Below are 6,385 nucleotides of genomic sequence, written 5' to 3'. Positions count from 1 at the left end.
TTGCTTTTCAAGGAATTTACTATAAGAAATTCAAATACAATATTCATTCAATAAAAGGTCTGTAGGGAAAATACTAGACTTTGGGAAACAGAGAAAACCTAGAAAATTGAACTGTATGTCACAGGAAAAAAATCTGTGACATACAGAATAATAATATTCTCTAGAAGAATCTCCAACACTCCATGTTCCTACATCTTTATTACCCATGCCAAGCCCCTGAACAAGTTTCTCCATTCAGAACATGAAACCACTAGTGAAGCAGAGAGAAATCTCTAGAATTAGACAGATGGAGTACATAAAGGTTTCCACTGTGTCACAGGAGACATACTTTGAAAGTGGTTACTGCTTGACATGTAATTCAGAGAAATTGGGGAGTGATAATAAAGAGGATGAAGAGATTGGAAATGGGTAGAAGGATGCTGGCCTTCTATCTTGGTATAAAAAAACAAGGAAGAAATATGTGGTCCTTTGGAAAACTCAGAGAGCCCTTGGTAGGGGTTGAGTGGGATGGCTGAAGAGATAGCCTTGATCTGAGCTTCTATATAAGGGAATAAGGAACTGTGAGGCTCTTAGATGCTTGTAGACTTCCCTGTTCTTATGGTTCCTGGAAGTCAAAGGGTTTATATCATTTATTTCTTTATTCCAAAAGCCAAGTGTTGTGAAGGGCACAGTTGTTTTCCTGAGAACTCATGACCTTTACACTTTTTCGCAAGAAGAAAAGGTCCTAAGGAAGAAGGGAAAAACAAGTATTGTGTCACTAACTAAAGGTAAACACATACATGCTTTGTATACCTATCATGCACTTTGTGTCTGACACTGATATTTGGGAGAGAGAAGTGCTTCTAGTTGGGACTTCAATAACTCAGTCATTCCACTAGTATTACTCTACCACTTCAGATTTCTGAGTCAATATTTGTGATGACTTTGCAGCTTTCTTTTCTTTTATATCATTCATTTTTTTATATTTAAACAAAATTTATTGCTTTTTAATTAGATGTTTCTATATATACATTTAAAATATTATTTCCTTTCCCAGTTTCCTGTGCATAAGATCCCTACCTGTTCCATATCCTTCTTCTCTAACCAAACTTTCTGCCTCATGACATTGCCTTGAACAGGGAGACAAATTAGAGGGGACAAGGGCTTCTCTTTTCAATGTTGCCCAAAAAGGCCATCCTCTGCAGCATATGCATTTGTAGCCATAGGCTATTCCATGTACTTTCTCTGATTATTGGTCTAGTTATAAAAATCTCTGTTTCATTGGCATCATTGTTCTTATGTGGTTTAAAGCACGTTCAGTTCTTCTAATCCTTTTTTTTTTTAAATTTAACCACATGTCTGTTTTCAGTTCACTGGTTTGCTACTAGCATTCACTTCTGTATTTGACATGCTGTATCTGTGTCTCCAGTAAATATCTATATCCAGTTCCTTGAAGAATGCACTTCCTACCTTCATCAATCTTATCTAGTTTTTTTTTTTTTTTTGGTCTGATGTATACATATATACTTTTGGTGGCTCTTCACCTATGAAGTTAATTGGAAAGTTAACATGGATTCTGACCAACTAGGTCAAGAATATAGAATTCAAAAATGACAATTTCAAAGAGACTCCCCCTGTTTTTATGAACCTATTGAAATAGACTTTATTTTTTCTCTTTTATTCAGAGCTGGGGTAGGAACCGAGGGTCTTGCGCTTGCTAGGCAAGCGCTCTCCATTGAGGTAAATCCCAAACCTGAAGTAGACGTTTAACTGGTCCTCAGGTCATTCTTTTCCCTGCACATCATCCAGCATCTTACGTTTGGCCTGAAGAAAGAATCATGGTAAATCATCCTAAACCCTCAATTCTGGCCATGGGAACACTGGACGCTAGAGAGTGTAGTACTGATATCAAATGGGACAAGAAACAGAATTCAATAGTCAATGTTGTCTTTGTTCTCCTCTTGTCTGGTAATTTTTTTGATAAAATAAGAATTTGAGAGATTACATTTGAAGTAGGTACACAGAATTTACACTATTATACTTACTGTATATCACGGCCCCATATGTGACAATATCATTGCAGAAAATGGTACTTGAAAACAGAATTTTTGAGATCAATTTCTGAGAAAAATTTACAAAGTCACCTAACAAGGAATTTACAATAAGAAATTGAAATACAATATTCGTTCAATTATACATCTGTAGGGAAAATTCTGGTCATTGTGATACAGAGAAAACCTATAAAATTTAACTGTGTGTCACAGGAATGAACCGGGGATTAAAAATATTATCTAGGAACATCTCCTACACTCCATGTTCCTAAATCGTTTTCACCCATGCCACGCCCCACAGCATGTAACCACTAGTCAAGCACAGAGAATTCTCTAGCTTTAGAGAGAAGGTGTATATAAAGGTTTCCACTGTGTCATAGGAGACATACCTATAAAGTGCAAACTTGAATCTGGTCAATGTAAGGAAAGGTGTTCATCAGGTAGGCCATGACAGTTTTCAGTGACATCATTGTTAGGCATTCCCTGAAAACTCTCTTCTAACCTGGAGAGCACTAGATTCTTCTGTGATGTCACAAGTGTTGTTGTGACTGCAACTTCCTCTGAGATATTATTTCAGTACTTCTAGGGTTTACTAATAGGCCTCTACTTCAGAGCACATTTGGGAGTGATAACAAAGACGATGAAGAGAATAGAAATAGGGAGAAAAAAGCTGATCTTCTTTCCTGGTATAAAAAACAAGGAAGAAATATGTGGTCCTTTGGAAAGTTCAGTGAGTCCTTTGTAGGGTTTGAGTGATATCGCTGAAGAGATAGCATTGATCTGAGTCTTCCACATAAGGGAATCAGGAGCTGGGAGACTCTCAGAAGCATTTGCACGTCTCTGTTCTTATCTGGACTTCTCTGTTCTTATGGTTCCTTGAAATAAGAGAGTTTATATCATTAATTTCTTTATACCAAAAGTCACGTGTTGTGAAGGGCACAGTTGTTTTCCTGAGAACTCATGACCCTTACTCTTTTTTTCAAGAAGAAAAGGTCCTAAGGAAGAAGGGAAAAACAAGTATTGTATCCCTAGTTCTGAATAAACTCCTCCACGCTTTGGATACCTATAGTACAGTTTGTCTCTCACACTGATATCTGGGATAGAGAAGTATTTGTAGTTGAGACTTCATCATCTCAGTCTTTCCACTAGTATTACTCTGAATAACACTTCGGATTTCTGTGTCAAGATGTCTTTTTACTTGGCAGCTTTCTTTCTTTCATATCATTCTTTTTTTTTTATTTTTTACCAAAATTTATTGTTTGATAACTGGATGTTTCTATATTTACTTTTAAAATATTATTTCCTTTCCCAGTTTCCTGCCCATAAGGTTCCTACCCGTTCCATTTCCTTCTTTTCAATCCAGCCTTTCTGCCGCAATGCATTCCCTTGAACTGGGAGACAAAGTAGGGAATACAAGAGCTTCTCTTTCCAATGTTGCCCAAAAAGGCCATTTTCTGCAACATATGCATTTGGAGCCATAGGTTAGTCCATGTACTTTCTTTGTAAATCTGTCTATTATGAGAAAGCGCTGGTCACTGGCATTGTTATTCTTCTCGGGTTGAAAGCACCTTCAGCTCTTCGAATCCTTTTTCAAAATTTACCAACAAGAGGTCTGTTTTCAGTTAACTGGTATGTCCCAGCATTCACTTTTGTATTTGACAGGCTGTATCTGTATCTCTCAGTAAATATTTATACCTGGTTCCTTGCAGAATGAACTTCTTACCTTCATCAATCTTATCTAGTTTGGATGGCTGATGAGTACAAATATAATTTTGGTGGCTCTTACACCTATTTTGTCAAGTGGAATGTTTACATGGATTTTGCCGAACTATGTGAAGAATGTAGAATTAAGAAATGACAATGCAAATAGATTCCGTCCTGTTTTTATGAACCTATTGAAGTAGACGTAGAACTGGTCCTCAAGCCATTCTTCTTCCTGCCCATCATCTGGTATCTTACATTTGGTTTTAAGAAAGAATCTTGGTAAAACATCCTAAACCCTCAGTTCTGGCTATGGGAAAACTGGAAGCTAGATAGTGTATTACTGATATCAAATGGGATTAGATAACCAAATACAATAGTCCATGTTGTTTTCTGAGATGTGACCTCTCCTAGAGAAACAGTGGCATATGTGAGAGGTCTGAGACACTCATGTGCAGATAAGGAGGTTCTAGACATCGTTGTGTAACTGTGTAAGTTCCAAGAAAAATTCCCTCTGCAGGAAAAATGGAAAGAGACTTTCATATTGAAGTATTGAAATGTCAGGGTCCCTACCCTGCTTGATAGGCAAAACAGGTTCCAAGGCCCCTTCAGGAGATAAGGTAAAATTGAAAGGCTTTTAGGTATTTGGCAGGTGTTCTGGGTCAGTTTGTGGGTATAAAGAAGGACTGGAAACCCTTTGTGCATATTTGGAAGAGTGTGTAGCATCTTCTGTAGTTGGGGAAGATGGCTGATCTTGAGGAGATTAAGAAGTTCCTATAGTCATCTGTGAAGTTTGCGGAGGTCATATCCATTCTTTCCACAAATGGAATCCAAGGAATCCCTTTCCTCAGATGTCAAGGATGCTACAGACACTGGTGTTTGCATATCATGTTCCCCTACTCCTCGTTCATATATGGTTGGATCCATAACTTTCTCTACATATGCAATATGTCCTAGAACATCTTTTGTACACGTGTTGCGTCCACAAGCCATTTCTAAATATGTGGCTGTGGGTAGAATTCCTTTTGTAGATGTTTCTTGTCCTGCAGTCTCTTTTTGAGATAGAGTACTACTCAGAGAATCATGCTCAGTTTTGGGAAATTCTAGCATCTCTGATGTACATGTGGAAAATTTTGGAGCCCCTCTTTTCAGGACAGAATGACATAGAGTCCCCTGAGGAGGAAGGGTATGTTTTATCTTCTCTGTACATTGTATCGATATGGAGTCTGCATGACTCATTGACAATGTGTTATGATAAACTTGTCTTTTTTGGGCCTGATGACAAGTCAGGAGGGCCCTTTTTGGTGGTAGAGGATATTTGAATATTTCTCTGTTTTATAGGGACATTGGAAGTACTGGGGGTGATGGTGAGGGTGCTAGATCATATTTTTTATGTGAAGAAGTCACAAGAGTTCCTTAGGTGGACTCACAATTTTCTAACATATCTTGTGTGGGTGTGAAACTCTCAAGAGCCCCTTCAAAAACTGGCAGTCATTCTTGATCTAATGGTGTACATGCAGAAAGTTTTGTCACTCCTCTTCTGTTATGTGTGTTATGAGGTTGACTTGAGGATTTGTGACTGTATTTTACCCCCCTTGGATCATAAGTGATGATTTAAGTCCTTTTTTAATAGTAGAGGTCTTTAAAGTTCCTCTTGGATTAATAGTGATTTCAGAAATCCCCGTTGTCAGCAGAATCAGTTTTCAACTCATTTAACATGAAGCAGATTGCATAAGGCACTTTGGTGGAGATGGGGGACATCTTTGAGTGTCTTTGTGAGTGGACAAAGCTCTCTGCCAAGTTTTGGCAGTTGGCGAAGGTATTAAAGTCTCATGCAGAGAGTGGGCAGGACTTAATCCATTTGTGGAATATGGAAATCATTGAGATTACCTTTAAGAGAAGAAGATGTGCAGACCATTTTGTTTGATGGGTCTTTTTGTACCTCCCCTCGACCAGAGGGGTCTTCTCCAACACATTTGGAGGAGAATTGGAAAGACTGGAGACCTGCAGGATAGGGAATGAACATTTGAAACTCCTTTGGAAACTCTGTGAGACAGAAGAGTGGACAATACTGAGACCTCAGGGAAGGAGAGACTGCTACCTCCGCCCACTGGTTCCCACAGGCCTAGCCCAAGAGGAAAGTGCATAGTGCATCTGGACACATGTATATAGAAGCAGTCAAGCTGCAGGAGCCCTGCAGTCCAAACTGCAACTGGATCTGAACTGGTCCTAACAGCATCCTACTCCCAAATCTCGTGTGGTGTGGTCAGACTGAGACCATCGGAGGGACAGAAACCCCTGAGAATTCTGCTCACATTCCTGACTTAAAAAAAAAACAAAACAAAAAACACCTAGCTCCATCTGGGCCTCCTGTGCATAGGGACATAGGAGCAGTAGGGGCTGGATGTTTCTTCATGCCTCTCATAAAGAACTGAAAGTCAGCCTGATTGATTCAGATTGGCTGTAAGCAAATAATTTTCTGTGCCTTGGAAAGGGTTTAAAATATTTTCATTAACTTTTGATATGAAATTAGTTAGGACTTTGAGAAAAGGGGGCAGAGAGGCCCTAGAACGTATGTATTTATTTATTTATTTTTTTTTTGCTTTCTAGAGTCTAACTTCTTAAGTTGTTTGTACATTTTGAATATTACCCAC

At 38.6% G+C, this 6,385-nt stretch overlaps 1 long non-coding RNA gene across 1 annotated transcript; it reads right to left on the bottom strand.

Moving 5' to 3' along the window:
* Positions 1-619: 619 nt before the first annotated feature.
* Positions 620-3,242, bottom strand: LOC134484724 (uncharacterized). Its single transcript, XR_010062431.1, has 2 exons — positions 2,420-3,242; positions 620-724 (listed from the first exon to the last, which is right to left on the bottom strand). It is a non-coding gene; the product is annotated as an uncharacterized LOC134484724 (long non-coding RNA).
* Between the last annotated feature and the right edge of the window lie 3,143 nt (positions 3,243-6,385).

The sequence above is a fragment of the Rattus norvegicus genome (assembly GCF_036323735.1).
Source record: "Rattus norvegicus strain BN/NHsdMcwi chromosome Y unlocalized genomic scaffold, GRCr8 chrY_unlocalized_38, whole genome shotgun sequence".
NCBI lineage: Eukaryota > Metazoa > Chordata > Mammalia > Rodentia > Muridae > Rattus > Rattus norvegicus.
Note: the sequence above shows the minus strand (reverse complement) of the source record. Positions and strands in the feature narration are given on the sequence as shown.